At 42.3% G+C, this 21,347-nt stretch overlaps 1 protein-coding gene across 1 annotated transcript in view; it reads right to left on the bottom strand.

The window, feature by feature from the left end:
- NR3C1 (nuclear receptor subfamily 3 group C member 1) overlaps nt 1-21,347 on the bottom strand; it is a 274,894-nt gene that overhangs the window by 164,546 nt on the left and 89,001 nt on the right. The gene's annotated exons all lie outside the window — the stretch shown is intronic.

The raw sequence follows: 21,347 nt of genomic DNA, 5'->3' as shown, positions 1-21,347 counted from the left end.
AGACATACACGATCTAACACTAACCTAGCCATGTAAAGAAGAAATCCGTATACATACCTTTTTTGGAAGCCGATCTGACTCGATCCCACACTGAGCTGTCAGCTGCGGCTTCGCTGTGGAGGCGGGTGCAGAGGACACAGCCACAGGAAGCCCCATATTAAGTCTATGGGTGACGTTACTACCCATTCATTTCACAGCAGTTGTCGGCTGTGTCCTCTGCAGAGCTTCCACCATTGGAGATCGGATCGGCTTCAAAAAAGGTATGTATATTGATTTCTTGTTTACAGGGTTAGATACGTTAGTGTTAGATCGTGGATGTCTGTACATGCAGCGATTTTAGTGTTAGGGTGGACTTGCACTTTAATTTTGACATCAAATTTCAATTTGGTTTTAGTAATAGTCTTTTGACTAAAAAGCCATTTTAATTTTAGTCGTACTTTAGTCATCTACCTTGTTTTCGTTTTAGTCATATTTTAGTCAACTATAATCTAATTTCTCTAGCATTGTCTAAAAACTATTATGTACTCCTGGAGTAAAAATCGTATACCATGTAGTGGGAATGGGGAAGTAAATGTTAGTAATGGAGTGCACAGGGCAGAGAACTTTCACACAGTGCTAAGCACTGCTACCTTTCTGGGATGGGAAAACACTCACCACGTGGTTTGCAGAGCATTGTTCCAGAACTCCCAGGCAGTGGACAGCAGACAGGGGGAGCCTGCGTCTCCCAGCCAAAACAGCTTGTCAGGGGGGCTGGGGCTTTGACAGAGCTCCAAGGAAAGCAGAAATTTAGGTGGGTAAACGTCCTTCCTTTACATTTTTGTTCCATTCCCGTGAGTTGGTGAAAATTTGAATTGGTTTTTGTCAAAGTTTTCGTCAAATTGCCAAAAATTTAAATTGATCTTTGTTTAGCTTTCATAACTGTAAAAATGCTGCTGATGAAAACTAGGCAGAAAATGTTTTCGGAAACGAATATTAACACTGTTTTATTATAGCAGATAGTTGAAAACAATGATCAACGAAATGTAACAAAGGCCTGGTTAGCTAGACCAACCACTGTGAACAAGCCTTTAAACATATCCTTTTTCCCGTGTTTTATTTCCTGAATGTTAACATATAATAAACAGTACAGCACTGCCTGGTCAACAGGCAAACACAAAGCCGTCACTGTTACAATATGTATAGCAAGCCTCTTGGTTGTTGCCAAAGATGAGTTAACTTACTAAATAATGGTTGACTAGACAGCTGGCCTTGATACCAAGCATGTATGTAGTTTGTGCAATCAACAACTTATGAAATGTATCTAAAGTTCAGAGTTTGAATACTTAAAACTACAGCAGTTCCCGGAGTATACAGCCTACCTGATCAATGAACAATATACAATAAGCTTTAGTGCTTTACAAGCACGGCTCTAAGCTCAGTAATACACAATTCTTTAGACAAGACATATGCACATTTTTTTCCAGATTCTACTTCGAAGTTAACCTGCCATATAAAAATCGTGAAAATACAAGTGTGTGTCTTTAAATAGCATCTGTCTACATATCCCTCCTCTGGTATCTGGGGCCCCCAGATCTGGATTTCTCACTCTCTGATCTACAGAAAGCTGGACACACTAAAAAGGATTTATAAAAACCTATGCAGTGGCACATTACACTGTGGGAGGCAGAGGCTTTGTTTGCCAAATGCTCTCTAATATGCTGGAATTTGTACCATGGTTTGGGGGTCTCCCAGGGTGCAATGCACAGGCATTTCAAACTACCACACGTCGGAGCACACAGTTTAAAGGCCAAGTTCACCTTTTCAGGCAGAATTTCACTTTTCATAATAAATACAAGTCCTTTCTAATGTCTTTTTTGCAAAGCTATCCCAATGTGCTTATTATTATAATTATTATACAGGATTTATACAGTGCCAACAGTTTGTGCATCGCTTTACAAATGAAGTCAGACATTACAGTTACAATACAATTTGGTACAAGAGGAATCAGAGAGCCCTGTTCGTTAGAGCTTACAATCTAAGAGGGGGGGGTCAAGTGATACAAAAAGGTAATAACTGTGAGCAATGGGCTGATGGATAAAGTAAAAACACAGTGTATTAGATAGAAGCAGAATAGGCTTCTATAAAGAGAAGGGTTTTCAGGGATCGCCTAAGGCTGGATTCACACCTATGCATTTTTAGTGCTTTTTGCATTTTGCAGATTTGCACTACAGAACATGTTCCACAGGAAACCATGTTAAATGGACTGTAGTGCAAATCTGCAAAATGCAAAAAGCACTAAAAATGCATAGGTGTGAATCCCAGCCTAAAGATTGATAGATTAGGGGACAGAGAGATTGGGGTACGGAGTTCCAAAGGATGGGAGAAGCTTGGTAGAAGTCCTGGAGACGAGCATGGGAAAAGGTGACAAGGGAGCTAGAGAACAGGAGGTCTTGGGAGGACCGAAGAGAGCGGTTCGGTTTAAATTTTGAGACCGGGTTAATGATGTAGTTGGGGCAGAGTTGTGCATGGCTTTAGAAGTTGTTGTTAGTACTTTGAAATTTTGAATGTGCTTTTCTCTCAGTTATGTAGTCCATGGCAGCCTTCACCCTCTCGCTTCAAAATTCTAAAAAATGCATTCTGAGCCCTGACTTCCTGTAGTATCATGTAACCATCCAGGAAACAGCATTTGCCATCATGCAGTGCCTTACTGCAGCATATAATAGGGCAAGTTTTACTTCTCTGGACCACACCTCTCTCATTACTATACCACCTCTTTTTTATTTCCACCCACTTTCCTACTTCTTCCTTTAAAGTGGTACTAAACCCAGGACCCTGCATACACTATATCTGGTCTCCCACAGTACACAGAACATGAAATTGCAATTATCTTTAGTAAATATAAACTGCTAAATACCTTTTTTCATCAGCAGTATATCATATAGCAGTCTTGTGACTTCTATCAGTGTCTGGTTAAAGCTTGTAGGAGGCGTTTTCATTCTCCTCCAATTGTCCCATGAAGCTGCATGACCCCTGACCCTCTGTCTGGACCAGAGGTCTCAAACTGGCAGCCTTCCAGCTGTTGCAAAACTACAAGTCCCATGAGGCATTGCAAGCCTGACGGTTACAAGCATGACTCCCACAGGCAGAGGCATGATGGGACTTGTAGTTTCGCAACAGCTGGAGGGCAGCCAGTTTGAGACTCCTTGTCTGGACAGTGCTGATCACATGCAACCCCCCCTCCCCAATAAAAAAAGCAATACACACCAAAATTAGCATGTGCAGAGTCCCACCAAGGCTCTGTTCTATCAGCAGATAGAACAGTAAAAGAAGACAGTAAAAGGGACAGTAAAATAGGGGGAGGATCAGGGGAGACGGGATCAAGCTGCCCTTTTGCACAATGCAGAGGATTAATCCCTTAGGTTCCACAGAGAGCTTTACTGCATATACAGACTGATTTTACTGTTGTGGGTTTAGTAACACTTTAAGGTGGCCATACATTGTACAATCTCCTTAAGATCTACCATCAGTTACGTAGTGTAAGCCCCGGTTCACACAGGGGCGGCACGACTTGCAGGTGACCTGCAAACGACTTCCGCGGCGACTTGCAAAACGACTTCTGTATAGAAGTCAATGCAAGTCGCCCCAAGTCGCCCCTGAAGTAGTACAAGAACCTTTTTCTAAGTCGGAGGGACTTCCGTCGCTCCTATTAGAACGGTTCCATTGTACAGAACGGGAGGCGACTTGTCAGGCGGCTAGGTCGCCTGACAAGTCGCCCCTGTGTGAACCGGCTCTTAGGACCTGTCTGATCTTATACAAACTGAATGTTTTGTTCAGGTGGGTCCTCCTATTGGAAAATCTGAAGAAAATTGTCAAGAGATTGCACAATCAGACTGCATAGTGTTTGGCCAGCTTTTATACAAATACATGGGATGGAGTGGGTGGAGACACTCAGCTGTCATTGTAAATACACCAAATTCACTTTCAGGCCCCATTCACATGTAGTGTAATGGGAGCACACATCTTTTAGTGCGTTTTTCCCACGACATGCAATAGGAAAGCCGTCGAATTACAACGGTCTGCTCATATGCACAACAAACGCAAATAAGGCAATGAAATGCTCAGGGCTTCTTGACAGGCCAGAGCACTGAAAGGTGGAAATGCTGGGAGCATGTCAGTACAAATACTGACATTCATAAAAGCTTTGCATAGGAAATTTTGTTTTATTGATTGTCTGATAACTATGAAAGTATAAATTATGTACCTACTAAGGTCCGTTTGTTCCAGACCAGAACATGGGATTTTCACTGCTCTGAATTCTCTGGAACCTTATGGGGTTTAATGTTTAGCAGTAATTTTATTCTTCATGGATTATACTATAAAGCTCAAACATATGGTATAGATGAATCCCTAAAGGCTTGGTTCATATAAACAGGTGGGGTCATTTACAATAGGATATGAGAGCGCTCTGGGACACCACTAACCACAGAGTAGCATTTAAAGGGCACACTGGTCCCAAATATTTGCCATGACTTGGTCAGGGGGAAAAAAGGGAAAAAATACTGTCAGAAAATCTACAATCTGGCTGAAGTTTCCATGAACTCGAAAACACTTCAGGTATGTGTAGAGACAACATTCCATTGATTGCTATATGAAACCTGATCAACTTAACACAATGTTCTCCTGGGCACATCTACATTCATCTGTGAGACTTTCCTTAAAGTGTTAACGAAAGCTCAATACCTAAAAAAACAGCGAGCAACTGAACTGAAATTAAAGGAATTTGCTGCAGTGTCTCCAAATTTCAATCTGTGTTTAATACAGAGCAATTGTTTGATCATATGCCATTGAAAATTCACTGACCTTTATTTCTTTTTTCACAAATGTTATCTTTCCATATTCCTCTGCACACCAGAAAATAAGCCGACAATGGAAATGCAAGCAATGTAAGCCAGACACTTCACAGCATGTTACATGTTTTGGGCAGCTTTACTTTTCCCCAAATCAAATCACTTCTATGTGAAAGCTGGCAGCAAAAATATAAACAAGCTCCAAACTGCTCTAGCATCGCGGAGTTCGTTTACATGTTGGTACTGTCCATAGGCGTGCGCAGGGGGTGTGTAAGGTGTGCCTGGGAACACCCTAATCACAGCATGTGGGGGCACAGTGTGCCCCCGCAGTGGTGCTGGCTTCCCTCCTTCCCTCGGCTGCTGCGGGGGCTGTTGCAGAATGGATAGTGTTAACTCACTGTGTTCATTCATATCTGAAGCATAGTAAACTGTGTTTACTATGCTTCAATTTGTGAATGAACAGGAAGTCGTTCAACACAGAGCACTTTACATTCATTCACTATCCAGTGCAGTTGAAGCTGCAGAGAAAGGCAGTGTTTGAGCTTCGTGGTGCACACCAGTGGCGCCTGCCACCACCCCCCTGATGGGGGCAATCAGAGGCACCTCGCTCTAGCTGCTCCAGGAGAAGAGCCGGGCCTTCTCCTCCCAGCCAAACAGGCAGGTGGCAATCCTGGAGCGTTTCCAGACGGATGGCAAGTGGGCATAAGGGATGACAGACCGGAGGCCATCCAAGTCATCACTCGTCGTGCATCCTCATCCTCTCTCAGGCATTGATGCTCAGCCTCAGGGATCTCTGCTCCTTGGGCTTCTTGCTGCCGAGCTTGCCTCTGTCATTCTTGCTCTGCTCCTAGCCATCCTCATCTCCCGGTCTCCCGGGCTGCTCTAATACTCCTGGCCAATCAGGTCACAAGACCTGCTACCTGATTGGCCAGGAGAAGAAACAGGAAGACAATAGTGAATATTAATTCACTATTGTCACACAACTGGGTGGGCTCAGGGCGCAGTGCTCTGCGCCCCAAGCCCACTCTTTTTTTAAGCCAATTAGAGCCTTGGGCTCTAATCATGTGTTTCAAAAGAAAAAAAAATTGAAATCCATGCGACCGGCGCCCTGAATGTAGATTAGGGGTCGGGCGCATGGATTGGAGGGGCAGCGCCCCTGCGCCTCTTATGAACAGGCCGCCACTGCGTGTGAGCTGCGCACACCTATGGTACTGTCCCTGATGTAACTACTTTGGCGATACCAATAAAAGGGTTAAAGCTAAAGTTTGGATCCCTGACAAGGATTCACAAGCATGGTTTAATGTGGAAAAGAAATCAGTAAAAAAAAGTACCAGTAGCATATTACTCCTTATTAGAAGGTGCCTTCCTTTCTTCTACTCTTGCAGGTGCCTGTCCCTGACATCATCAAAAGCATAACCTGCCAACTCTAAATTATCCTGTAAGAACACAAAGAACTGGCACTACTACATTTCTTAGAACCCCCCTAAACATTAAATATTTTTTAAAGCAGAGGCCCTAGAAAATAAATTGGTGGATTTTGCATGTTTTTGTCCCACGGTATTTCGGTATTTGCACAGAGGTTTTTCCAACACAACACAAAACCCACTTTTTTGGTAAAATCTAAAAGATGATGTTATGCTGAGTAAATTGATACCAAACATGTGCTGCTTTAAAATTGTGCACACCTGTGCAGTGGCTTCAAACAACGTAAATTTTACTATACACAGGTGCCTCTTTAAAAGCCTTTACAGGTTACCACTTTAGATGTACACAGGCATTCTGGTGCTAGAATTACTGCCCACGATCTGACGTTCGCGGTGATACCTCACATGTGTGACACAGTCACTGTTTTGCGATGCCTGTGTTCATCTTTGGGTGCGAACATGGAGGACGGGGGCACTTTAAACTTATTTATTTATTTTTATCACTTTTACAAGAAATGTACATATCCTTTGTGACAGCAATAGGCATGTGACATGTACTCTTTATGGAGTGATCTGGGGTCTAAAAGACGAATTAGACCAAATCTCTCCTTTGCCCTTAAAAGCATTTGGTCACACCAAGATCTGTGTGTTCGAATGCTTTTGATTTTTGAAAATGACTCTGTTTACATCTTAATAAACCAAAAGTGATGTCAGGTTATGGCTTCTGGGTTACCATAGCCCAGAGCCAAATAAAGCCTCTTCGGGTCTCTCTAATCAGCCAGTGGGAGGGGAGAGCCCGCTAAAGCCGTGGAAAGTGGTGGGAGGGGATGTTCCCTCCTGCTGCCTATAAATGGAATCCAGCAGCTAGTTAGCTACTAGGATTGTTTTTACAAGACAGCTGACCGTCAGCTGTAAAAAAAAGTTACTGCAGCTCCAGGCATCATCCTGGTATAATCCCTTGAAGACCAGTGACGTACCAGGTACGTGACTGATCATTAAGTGGATAGCTTGCATCTCCACCGAAATGGTGTCAGCCTCGCAGTCACACAGTCCTCGGAAGGTTGGCAAAATGAGCTTGGGCAAAAGAGAAGCTGTAGGGTGCCTTATATATGTCCAAAGTTCTACTGAACTGTATATCTCAGGGCTCCCTGGGATTAGGTCCACCTTAAAGAAACCTAAATTCACATTTTCTAGAAAATAGGCTACGCAGTCAACAGTCCCCAGTACAAATGAAAAAAAAAAACAAAAAAAACTGTGCAGCAGGGTCCCCCTAGAAGTCAAGCAGAAAAGGTCTCAGTTAGCAATACCCATGTCCTTGTTCCTAGGATGTAAACCAAATTGGATGCTCACTCCCATCATTACAGGAGTAAGAAGCAATGGTTTTTATGTCCTACCAAAAAGGCAAGACGAGGGGAATTGCTAACTGGAAGTTTTTTGGCCAAGCTTCCAGGGGTGGCCTACAAGTATGGCAATATAATGAATCATCTTTTTAAAAAGCTTTGCAGTCCTTGAAAACCTATTGGGTCCTATCGACTACATAGACTATTTTCTGAAAAAGGGTAGCTAAAGCATAGAGACAAAGCCGACCTCTACTTTAGAAAATGCTAGTTCTGGGTTGTGATTCTGACCCAACACTAAGCTCCATCTTTACTCTGATTACTCTTGCTGCATACTTGTGATAGAATGAGTATTGAATGCACAGACTGGTAGAAGGTCAGCAGTAGCAGCCCACGTATAGCTCTCTTAATATGGTAAACATACTGTATACACATTTCCCTACACTACAGACATCAGCATCAATGTTAGGCATATTAGTCATGTAGAGAAAGCAGCTGGTTCAGTAACATAGTTGAAAGGATAATGATAAAAAGCATAAGTACAGCAACCAATCACATTACACCTTTATCAGTCCAGAATGTTCGAAGCAATGGAGAAATAACTCGGTTGTTATGGGTTACTGCAATCTCCAAGCTATATATTGCCTAGTCAAGCAGGAAGTCCACATGGGCACAGAGAAGTGAGCAGACAAGTATTGAATAAAGAGACCAGAACAGCTAAAAGCAAAGCATAAAACTCAGCCAATTTAATTCTCTGGGAAATAAGACCAATTTAAACTGTCATTAAGCTTAACACAATTTGAGACAACTGCAATTGTCCTAGTGAATAGAGTTAGGTAGCTTAACTGGCACAAAGGTCTCAGTGGTCGTTGCGAAGTGCTGATCTGTGCAATATTTAAATATAAGCAGGACACACAACAAAAGAAAAAAAAATAACAGCTCATTAAATTTGACATAATTCAAGCAACTGCAAAAGAATATTATCTGCCAATGTCTACATTTTTGGCAGTATATGTGAACGTTTACCTAAAACTATCTAAAACAACCCATTTAGTTTAAAACAGAAACAAAAGGCAAACATTTGTGTATAGATATAAACAAACATTATATATACCGTATATACTCGAGTATAAGTCGTTCCGAGTATAAGTCGAGGCCCTAATTTACCACAAAAAAATGGGAAAAACTTAGTGACCCGAGTATAAGACGAGGGTGAGAAATGTACAGCTACTGTAAGTGGAAAAGAGGGTCAACAATGCCCATTTGCAGCCTCACTGTGCCCATTTGCAGCCATAGGTCCCCTGAACTTCAAACTTGGTAGTTAAGGGTTCCTAGATGCCCCCTAGCTGCAGCCAAAATTTGGGGTCTCTGAACCCAAATGGTCCCGAAATGACATTGCTGCAGATGGACACAGTTGACCGAATTTGGGGCCCTGTATCTCGGGGCCACTTAGTGCTAGGAACCCCAAATTTGGTGTGCAAACTCAGTGGAACTAGCACCAAAAAAATATCCAAAGCTGGGGTTTCTAGCACCAAGTGTCCCCGAGATACAGGGCCCCAAAAATCAATGTCAAGCACTTTTCTGCAGCAGAGAATGACATTTTCCGAACCGGATTTGGGGCACCGTATCTTGGGGTCACTTGGTCCTAGGAACCCCAGCTTTGGATATGTTATGGTACCACTGGGTTTGCACACCAAATTTGGGGTTCCTAGCACCTAGTGGCCCTGAGATACGTGGCCCCAAATTCGGTTCAGAAAATGTCAAGCACTTTTCTGCAGCAGAGAATGACATTTTCCAAACCGATTTTGGGGCCCCGTATCTCGGGGCCACTTAATGCTAGGAACCCCAGCTTTGGAAACTTTGTGGTACCAGTTCCACTGGGTTTGCACACCAAATTTAGGGTTCCTAGCACAAAGTGGCCCTGAGATACGGGGCCCCAAATTCGGTTCGGAAAATGAAGTTTTTTGCTGCAGAAAAGTGCTTGACTCGAGTATAAGTCGAGGGGGGCAATTTCAGCACAAAAAAATGTGCTGAAAAACTCGACTTATACTCGAGTATATACGGTACGTTGTTTCCTTCTTTTTTTTTTTTTTTTTTTTTTTTTAGAAGGCTGGGTTCACATGGAGTGGATCCATTGGACGGACTCCGCTAACTCAGTAGGGGATCGATCTGTTAAACCCCACTGAGCAGGTGGATGACAGGTCCGTCTCCACTCACTGTGCAGGGACAGATCTGTCAGAGCACCACTCTCCTCTATGGGGAGATCAGATGAAAATGAACAGCCTGTCCGTTTTCATCCGATCCCATCCAATCCGATCTGCTGGACAGATGGTGAACGTATAGCCATCCGTCTGTTTTGAGCAGATCTTGTCGGATCAGATGGCAGGCGGGTGTCAGCGGGCACATCTCCGCTGACATCCGCCTGCCCATAGAAGTCAATGGGTGGCCCGCTCAGATCGGCCTGAAAAAAGGACAGGCGGATCTGAGTGGGATGATCATGTGAAAGGGTCCTAAGTGATCACATACAGTAATCTGTGTTATCCATTGCATAAGAAGTTCAGAGACAAGAAGGAAGAGAAATCGCAGTGCACTGATCTTCGCAGTGAATGTCTGTGCAGGGAGGGCGTGTCAGCACAGTCAGTTCATTGGAGGACAGGCAGGCTGTTCTCCCAGCACAGCCAGAAAACTGACCATGCTGAGAAGGATGTGCTTCTATGCCCAGTGTTGTTAGTTTGAAATAGCAAAGCAAGGGGACTGGCAGGATCACCAAGGATTTCATGCAAAGGAAACATGATACTTTTTAACATAACTACATGGTACAACAGGGCATTTTTAAACTGTTTTATAATAATCCTGTAATGGAAAGCAAGTGAGTAAATGCTCAATACATGAAAAACTGTACAATGACATGTCAGCAAGAAGTGGTTATACTATAGCTCTCAACTGTCCCTCTTTTGGAACCTAATCACTTGGCTTAGGGCCCATTCACACGTGCTCTCTACCCCATGCAGAGCTGTTTGTTTACTATTTTACTACCACTGAGATCAGTGCACACCTGTAAGATGAATCTGAACAACTGAGGCATACCCCTTCACTTTATATTGGCAAAAAAGCTTTTGCTGCAATATTCAGCTTCAATTTTGAGATTTCCCCTGCAGTCCTTTATCTGCTGCAAGTTTTCCCCAGCATCATTGGCTAGCATCATTTAGCCCACTTGCTCTGAGCCCAAGTTGTCTTGAACCCAACCTAGTCTGTGACTGGACAGTAAAATGAGAAGCAGAACAGTAATAATCTCATTCTCTGTCACTCTGTTTTATCTTGCTATCAGCATACCATAAAAGTGACTGAAAGATGTTACCAGGTCAAATTCAGGTACTTATTCTGCTTGTATTTAAAAGTACATTATATGATGATTTAATGATTACACAGTCGCATTCATTTTTTTCTTCCATATCTGCTTAGAATGGGAAAAGAAGGGGTATGCCTGTCTTAAGGCCCCCTTTCTTAATGGGATCATGGTGGTTGGGAAGTTTTAAAGTCCCGCATTGAGTTTAAAATCAATGGGGGGCTTATGACAGGTCAGGAAAGGTCACATGGGAAGAACCTTCTGGAAGCTGGGGAAGGGTCAGCTGTGATAGGTGGAGAAAGCAGACATACAATCGGCTTTTTGGTTGTTACCGATTCATTCATCTAGCTTTAATTAGTTGAGTATTTATTTTGATAATAAAATTTTTTTTGATAAATGCCTCCCGGTGGGTTGCTCATTATCTTGTGTATATTTTGAGGCTCCCTCTACATTCCTAGAATGGGTTGTATCATATACAACGGGATCCAGTAATTGAATACATTATTTGGATGACTTTTTATTTATGGGTCCAGCACGGTCAACTGAATGCTATGATTTATTGTCTGCTTTTCAAGATATCTGCAAGGTGTTTGGAGTACCATTAGCTATAGAAAAAACATATCCACACACTAGTATAGAATTTTTGGGAATAACCATAGACTCTTTACTTATGGAATTTCGATTACCGGAAGCAAATGTTTATAAAATGCAACAGCTCATGTTGACTTTTTTGAGAAAAAACAAGGCTACGTTGAAAGAAATTAAATCGTTATTAGGGTCCTTGGCCTTTGCAACTAGAATCTTGCCCATAGGTAGAGTTTTTTTGCAGCAATTTTGGGTTTAAAAAAATCCCAATTCTCATGTCAGGGTATCGGCTGACATGAAGGAAGATTTAATAGTCTGGTTAAAATTTTTTAAATATTTCAATGGAAAAACGATATGGCAACAAGAATTTATATTGGACATTGATTTTTGTCTGTTTACAGATTTGGCTGGTTCTGTGGCCTTTGGCACAATCTGGAAAACACACTGGTGCTCTGAATTGTGGCCTAACCGATGGTTAAAAAACATTTTTTGCAAAATTATAGTTTTATTGGAGCTATTCCCAATTATTGTTTCGTTGGAGATATGGGGTCAGCAATTTGCTAATAGAAGGATATTGATTAGTACAGACAATAGAGGTGTTCTAATTGCAATCAATTGTCTGTCTTCCAAGTCACAACCAGTAATTTGTTTGTTGAGATACTTAGTTTTTCAGTGTCTTCGATATAACATTTGGATTAAAGCGACATGTATTCCTGGCAAATGAAATATAATAGATGCTCTTTCTCGTCGACAGATGCAGCGTTTTTTCCAGTTGTTACCCAGCGCGGATCAGTAAAGTCAGCTGTTCCCACGGAATTTATGGGCTTTGATTTGACGTGTGCTTTCGGTGGCTTCTTCAACTTGGAATAATTATTCCTACGCCTGGCAGTTATGGGGGTCTTACGTATCCGTGATAAATTTGAATGCCATGGACATTTCAGAACGAGCAGTGTTAGGATTTCTGAATTTACTGATGGGCAAACAATATTCGTGGTCGCACATCAATAAATTAGCTGGCGTGATTTTCTTTTTGAAATTGAACAATTTGCCTGGCTGTTTGAGGTTTTTCTCAGTGGGCCAGGCTTTAAAAGGTTACCGTAAAGTAAATTTTACAGCTGACAGTAGGAAACCACTTACTTTGTTGATGTTGAGAAGATTGTGCCTGATAACAGCAGAGATCTGTTTTTCAGAATATGAAGCATTATTGTTAAAGCCAGTTTTTACACTGACATTTTTTGCAGCCCTGAGAATATTTCCGGACAGTTTGGGTCTGTTTATTCCAAATAGCAAAACTGATATCTTTGGCAAAGGTCATTGGTTAGGTTTAAATTTTTGTTCAGATGTTTCAATATGCCCTGTTTGCATGGTTCAGGGTTATATAACAAATAGACCTAATTTGCATACGAATTTATTCATCCATATAGATGGAACACCAATAACGAAATATCAGTTTACTATGGTTTTTAAGAAATGTCTTATGACTCTGAACATGCATCATATGCAATTTTCTTCACATTCTTTTAGAATTGGAGCAGCAACAGAAGCTGCTCAAATAGGCTTCAATGAAGTAAAAATCAAGAACATAGGTAGGTGGAAGTCCGCTGCTTACAAAAGTTACATTCGTCCTAACACTTCTATTTAATCTATTTCAGGTAAATGAGTGATATGGATCCTGGGCCATTCATTAATTTTTTGGGCACAGAAAAGAGCTGCGGCAAGGAGCTATGGTGCAAATTTAGGTTTAGCTAAAGATACGTTTCTGGTATTTTGGAGAGGTTGTCGTGGGATGGTGTGGGAGGAATTGATATTTGAAATAAATATAATGTATATGTTGTATCCTCCCCCGGATGTGATATTGTTACACTTAGGGGGAAATGACATTGGTCAGATCAGAACGTTAGACTTGATCGCCAACATACAAAACACAATTCGAGTTATCAGCACATCATCACCTCAGTCGGTCATTGTTTTTTCAGAAATCATCCTCAGATTGCGTTGGCTGGAATCTGCCAATTTTAAGCCTTTTGAAAAAATTAGGAAGAGGGTGAATAGGTCTATTCAAAATTTTTTGACACCTTCTATGGGCATTTCGTTCAGGCACATTGATCTGGAAGGTGGTTTTCCGGGCCTATATAGGGATGATGGTATTCATTTATCTGAGATCAGTTTGGATATTTTTAATTCAAATCTCCAGACATTGAACTGGCTGCGAGTTTGGGGTAGGTGACATGCTGAATGCTTTGCATCAGGCATGTCGGTTGGGGACAGTTATTGAGCTGGATTTAACAAATTTTACAGCTGGAGCCTTAAAGTGGTTGTAAACCCTCCCACATAACTTTTAGCACATATTAATCAGCAGTGAATACACTGCAAATTGCTGTGTGTAAATGTCACTATACCTCCTCCGTTTGCTTCTAAACTGTCCCTTTCTATTTATTGATGTCACTCGCTCTTGCGCAAATTCTCAGTGATTAACGGCATGCTCTTTGTGCCGTTACTCCATTAATAAAGTATGCCATCTCCTTCATTTCCCCTCTCTGCGGCACTGCGCCGAGATACCGCAAGATTTTAGTCCCATTCAGAAGTGTCTGAAACCAATGTGACCATAATCGTCAGAACAGGCCTGCTGTGATAGGCAGGACGAGGTTGCCATAGCAATCCTGGAGCTAGAACGAGGCTTGGCTAAGGAAGCATTGTGCATGCGCAAGATTACAGCTATGAATAGAAAAGAGGAGAGAGGGCGGAAGTATATTACAATGCAGACTCGGAAAACCATACTTAAAATGGAGCTGGCTTATACCAGGAAGCATGGATTTTAAAACTGCTGGAAAAAAGTAAGAAACACACAAATGGGGGTTAATTTTATACTGTAGAATATGTTGTAATACTTTATTATACTGCTTAATTTTAAAAACAGCATCTGAGGGGCAGAGTTTACATCCTCTTTAATGGCTGGGTTTTTGTTGGTTTTAAAGAGTTGATAATATGATAAGATTTGAATGTGATAAAATATGATGAATTATATATTAAAAGATATATGTTGTGAAAACCAAGAAATAAGGCCACAGCCATTTTCATCCAAATGGTGTCAATTTGGTTTTTATTGCAGGTCTGGAGTTCAATACCGCCTGTGATCCCATTCAGGCAGTTTTGGTAAATTTGAGCCTAGGTTCACACTGCCACGATGCTGTGCAATGTGCGGTGCGATTTGAGCCATACACTTTGTATGGCTCAAATTGCACCACATCTGCACCAAAATCATGCAGGACCCTTTTTTTTTGCAGCACTGGAATCAGATTGCATGGGTATTCACAACCATGTGATCCAATTCAGGCAATCGCACTGCAATTTGCAAGCTGATTTGCAGTGCAGTTAATTTAACATTGACACTCGCAGCAGATTGCATGAACGCTGTACAATTTCAATGCGGGAAACACACAGGATTCACTGCGTTTATTGCATCACATATGTGTGAACTGAGGCTAAATGTGATTGTACATGGATTGGCCACCCTAAGGCCCTGTTCACACCTGGGCATTCGTGATAGCAGGCAGAATCATCGCGATTCTGCCCACGATCCCAAAACGCTCTGCAAAACTGACAAATCACACCACGCTTGTTCAGGTGCTCCTGTCTGAGCAACAAGCTTTGTGTGATGCAATTTACAGCATTATTTATGATGGCAGAACCGCACCCATGTTTAGGTGCCATTGAAAACAAATGACACCTGAACAAGTGTGGTGCGATGTGTCAGTTTTGCAGAGCATTTTGGGATGGTGGGCAGAATCATGGCATAGCTGCCCGTGATCGTAAACTCCCACGTGTGAACAGGGTCTTAGGCTGGGTTCACACCATGCGGATTTCCTGCATCCAATTTGCAATAGCAGGAGATTTTGACTGTCTCTCTACGGAGCCAGTTCACATATCTCTGCTGCGAATTTGCACAGGAGCCCTGTGTGTCTTTTTGTCCATTTCAGGTCCGAATTCAGCCAAAAATTCGGGCTGAAATCAGACCTAAAAACGGTGAACCAGGACGCACCGGACCCCTGCTGGGAGCCGCATGTGGCAAAAGTGTGAACCCAGCCTTAGAGTTTACATCACAACAAGCCTAAGCTTTAGGCTGGGTTCAAACTGTCACGATCTGGATGTGGGTTTCCCCGCATCCAATTAGCATAGCAGGAGATTGTGACCAGCTCTCTTTGGAGCCAGTTCACATATCTCTGCAGCAGCTCTGCGAACTGCACAGGAGTCCTGTGCATTTTTTGGTCTGTTTAGCCTTGGTTCACATTGGAGCGATTTGTCATGCGATTTGAGAGATCAAATCGTATGACAAGTCGCAGCCTATTGGAGGCAATGACACTGTTCCAATCGGTGCGACACCGATTTGCAAAAGTCCTTCCTGTACTACTGTTGCCGATTTCAGGTGTGACTTCAAAAGACATCTGTTCATGAAGCCACAAAGACGTCTATCAAGTAGCATCTGAAATCACGCTGACCTTGCTACTTTAAATTGGGCTACTTCAAGTGAAGTGGGCGCGATTTCAAAGTAGCATCGATGTGGACCAGGGCTTAAGGTCTGAATCCAGCCAAAAATGTGGGCTGAAATTAGACTTGAAACGGTGTTTCACTTACAAGGCACTGTAAGTGAAACATTTAAACTGCATGCAGTGTTACAATGTTAGGAAGCAGAAATATTGCGCATGCGATTGTGTTGCAAAGGAGTTTTCCGCACATATCAATGATGCACTGTGGGAGCAGCAAATTCTGCACAGAAAGGAACCAGCATGCACAGTTGTCTAGCAGTATTCTTCCACAGAGATCTCAGAGAAAGACAAGTGAGTGAGATGGTTTGTATTATGACAGCTGCCTGCTAAAGTCCCTAATCTACAAATGCTTAAGGAACTGTCAGCAACTCACTTTGCTTCTTCATACAATTCACTCTGAAGAGTATTGCAGATATTCCCAAGTGATACAGGTGAATCTTACACTACAATATCAGTCTGCTGCCTAATCCTACAGACCACAAAAAAAAAAAAAAAAAAAAAAAGAGAAGAGAGCTGAGTTTAAAACAGGATTACGGCAGATGTGACAGGAAGCCAGCACAGCCGGCACAATTATAGCTTGTGTCACAAGTACACACCCCTCAAACAGCCAATCCGGAGGCTCCAGGAGGGAAGAAGCTGCATTGAGCACACATGCTGCTGGCAGCTTAGGAGAAAACCTCAGTGGAAAGAGAACACAATTTATCTACACTTCCCTTGTAGAAAGAGATTACAGCTAACTTCTGCCACTTTACATCAGAATGGTATAAAAGATGATGATACATTTAATTATTCTGTCCTATTCATCCTGGACTAGTAAGAACCCATCCTGAGGAATTCATAAAGGGTATCATAGACCTGCTTTACAATCCCAGCAGAGAGCAGCCCGAAAAATGTTGGTGCTCAAGAGACAGGTACATGAATCTGAGTCTGCACAGGACACTCCATCCGCACTCCCCCAGACACTGCACTCATCACACTGACAGGTGAGTGGTCAGGAAATGTAATACTAGTGCTGGGCAGAGCCTGATGGGCAACTAAAAACACTAGTTCATCATCCGCTTTACTTTTCATTGACAGCCCATGGCAGTGGCCAGATCCAGTAGTGGCTTTAGCGCCATCAATCACAGGCAAGGCGGACCTGATGAAGAACTAGTCTCAGAGTTCCTCATCATTCTCCACCCACCCCTCAGCAGCTGCCTTTGAATTTGAGTTGTCGGGTAGGTGGAACCTGATGGGCAAATCTGAGTTCCCAATCAGGTCTGCCTTGCCTGTGATTGACAGCAGATGACAGGGTGGATTCCAAAGCTACCATTTCTCCTAGCAACCAACTATAACGTGGACATTGGCATAAATGAGCCCTAAGAGGGTCATTTCCCTTGGTTTGTAGATTTCCTGAAACTTCCTGTTGTGTCTCTGGGGCAGGAAGAGGAAATTCAACCCAATTGAACATATGGAAGATAAATTATGGAGTTTTAGCCCTTACTAACTCTATACAATATAAAAAAATTGGCTATGCTTTTATTTAAATTATGCTGTTATGTGTATTCATGTTTAGAATAATCTTAAAGTGGTTCTAAAGTCTTAAAGTGGTTGTAAAGGCAGAAGGTTTTTTATCCTAATGCAGTCTATGCATTAAGATAAAAAGCCTTCTGTGTGTAGCAGCCTCCCTCAGCCCTCCTAATACTTACCTGAGTCCCATCTTGGTCCAGCAATGTGCACGAGTGTCTCGGCCGTCCGGGACTCTTCCTCCTGATTGGTGCCATTGGTTCCCGCTGCTGTCAAAGTTAGTTAGCCAATGAGGAGGGAGAGGGGGTGGGGCTTAACTGTGGCTCCGTGTCTGAATGGACACACGGAGCTGTGGCTCAGCTCGGGTGCCCCCATAGCAAGCAGCTTGCTGTGTGGGCACTCAACAGAAGGGAAGGCCAGGAGATCGGGGAGGGATCCGAGAAGAGCAGGATCTGGGCCGCTCTGTGCAAAATCCCTGCACAGAGCAAGTAAGTATGACATGTTTATTATTTTCAAAGAATAAAAAACAAGACTTTACAATCTTTTTAAGGGCTCTTTCACATGGAGGATCCGTATATCTGTTTTTCATCCTTCCGTTTTCGGATGAAAAACGGACATACATGTATCCCTATGGAGCGTCGGATGTCAGCGGTGACATGTCCGCTGACATCCGACCCGCTCCGATCCGAAAAGTGTAACAGAGGAAAACCCTACTTTTCCATCCGTTTTCGGATCGGATGACGACGGACTCTACGGTCCGTCACCATCCGATCCCCCATAGGGGAGAGCGGCGCTCTGACATGTCCGTCGCTGCACAGTGTGCAGCGACGGACCTGTCATCTTCTTGCTCAGCGGGGATCGGCGGAGCGATCCCCGCTGAGCAAGCGGGTGTTCACGGGGCGGATCATCACTGATCTGCCCCATGTGAAAGAGCCCTAAGTCTTTAAGCATCAAAGCAGTAGTAAGCTAAGTTAAAAAAAAAAAAAAAATCCCCAGATATTGGCATAATGTGCTAGTGTGCATCACATTCTAACACATTATGAAATACTTACCTGGGAAAGAAGCCCTCTAGCAGCACGCTGTCACCGCTGACAAGGCTTCCATCTTTCCCCGGTCTTCCTTCCGGGTTCGTAAGCTCTGGCTATGCAAGTGGCCGAGACCGCGATGACGTCACTCCCGCACAGGTGCATAAGAGCCCTCACCTCAGGCACAAAGCTCTAAAGATCCAGCATAGTATGCCGGTCCTTCAGAGTACATGCGCCGGTAACGTCACCGGCTGCATCCAGTGTGAATATCTCTTAAACACCGCAAGTTTAGGAGATATTAACTGTCCCTACAAATGTAGGTACAATTTAGAAAAAAAAAAATTACTACCGCTTTAAGCAGCCTATGTGGATAGTGCTGTAGTACCTGAAACAGATGAAGTGTGTCCCTGGAAGTCTGTAAAGCTCACCATACACTATACAATCCCATTGTACAACATACTTTAGATCCACCATCAACTATATAGTGCAAGGGCCTGCCTGATTGGATACAGAGTGATTGGATAGATAGGTGTGTCCTCCTGTTATATAGTTTTGGTAAAGCCGACCATAGACTGTTTTAATCTTGGCTGGTCCAGCAGGGACCGGCTGAGATTCAAACCATGTATGGGCAGGCGGATTGCTGATCAACTTAGGTACAACCAGCCTGTTGGATTTTACATGCGATTATTGCTAGCGGGAGAACCCCCATCGGGAGAACACAATGGCTTCGTGGGAGGGATTCCCCCATCAACACAGTCAGTGCTTGCAGGGAATAAAATCACTCCATCTATGGCTGGCTTTAATCTAAAGAAGATTGCACAAAAATTGTACATTGTATGGCCACCTTTATACTCCTAAAATGTACTAGTTCTGCTTTCGGTAAATACAGCTGGATAAAAACAACAACTGTGTCTGTCTTCATTTCAGCCTGCAAAGCAACAAAATGTGATTATTTTAAAAGGGGGCGATTCTTTTCTATACCCACTGTACATGAATCATTTGCCCTTACTCAAAACGGCCACGGCCAGAAATGCTAGGGGGCATTCAGAAATGAATGGGGGAGTTTGCTTTGAATAATAAAAATAAATGAAATAGCATTTTTGGTTTGTGGTGCTCAGATGCAGTAAAGATCCACTTTAACAAATACACTTTGAAGATATAAGTCAACATCATCCTATATAATATACACCTTCAAAATCCCATATAGCCATAGAAAACCAGGCAAATGTCAAGTCTACAAATGAAAAAATAAAAACAGCATTTAGTAAATACTCTATCGACCTGCATCAGGCTATTTACATAGAATTTCAATCTAGGATATAGTGTTCTCCAACACAAAAACACAAAGTGTTTGCATACTATAAAGCCATATGTGTACAGAGCATATATGAGTCTGTAACATTTCAGTTTGTATACAATTATTCATCTCCTAGATTGTAAGCTCTAATGAGCAGGGCCCCCTGATTCCTCCTGTATTGAATTGTATTGTAACTGTACTGTCTGCCCTCATGTTGTAAAGTGCTGCACGAGCTGTTAGCACTATATAAATGCTGTATAATAATAATAATCTGTATAGTAATAGTAAGAAGAGAGCAGAAGGGATTAGAAGAATTCACTGCCTTCGGATCTAATAAAACACACACATTCCCCAGCATAGACACAGTTAAAGGGAAGAAAAGGACAGTGTCTTTTTTGTGTTCACTTAAATAGAGGAAATGAAGTAAAGTCATTTTTCTAACCCGGAGTGCAAGTCACAAGGCTCACTCTCGGCTGATGCCAATTGGCGCCGCTCCCATTTACAGTAACTTGTTTACGCCTCACCAGCGCTATCTGCAAAGGAAAATATGCCAGTCTTCTAAGTCAAATTCTCATTCCATTTTGTAAGGGAGGAAAATTCAAGCCACAGGCATCTTCTTCAGAGATGAAACAAGAAGGCACTGTCTACCATTCCCTTTTATTTACCATGGATGAATAAAATGAATTAAGCGTACAATTTTTCCATAATACCCTCATTTAAAAGACATATGCTGCAGCATTAAAGCATACATTGACCATGAAAAAAAAAAAAGGGAGTTTTGATTCCCTTCTGAAGCCATTGCAGTTTATAAAAAGTTTACGTTATTCTTCTGTAGCTTAATAGTAACAAGCGTATAGAAGCTCTGTTATCCAGAAGGAGATGGAAAATTCAGATGTCTCGGTGGAGGAATAAGGGAATATTTACACTGCTTCACAACTCACTAATAATTAAAACTCTTTGTTTAACTGATTCAGCCCCGGAAGATTTTACCCCCTTCCCGACCAGAGCACTTTTTGCGATTTGGCACTGTGTCGCTTAAACTGACAATTGTGCGGTCCTGCGACATTGCACCCAAACAAAATTGACATCAGTTTTTTCCCACAAATAGAGCTTTCTTTTGGTGGTATTTGATCACTTCTGCGGTTTTTATTTTTTGCGCTATAAACAAAAAAGAGTGACAATTTTGAAAAAAAAAAAAACACATTATTTTTTACTTTTTGCTATAATAAATATCCCCCAAAAATATATAAAAAAATATATTTTTTTCCTCAGGCTGATATGTATTCTTCTACATATTTTTGGTTAAAAAAAAAGGCAATACGCGCATATTGATTGGTTTGCGCAAAAGTTATAGCGTCTACAAAATAGGGGACAGTTTATGGCATTTTTATTTTTCATTTTTATTAGTAATGGCGGCGATCTGCGATTTTTATTGGGAATGCAACATTATGGCGGGC

This window comes from Aquarana catesbeiana, linkage group LG03, assembly GCF_042186555.1.
Source record: "Aquarana catesbeiana isolate 2022-GZ linkage group LG03, ASM4218655v1, whole genome shotgun sequence".
Taxonomy (NCBI): Eukaryota; Metazoa; Chordata; class Amphibia; order Anura; family Ranidae; genus Aquarana; species Aquarana catesbeiana.
The sequence above is the reverse complement of the archived record's forward strand: the minus strand, read 5'-3'. Positions and strand labels throughout refer to the sequence as shown.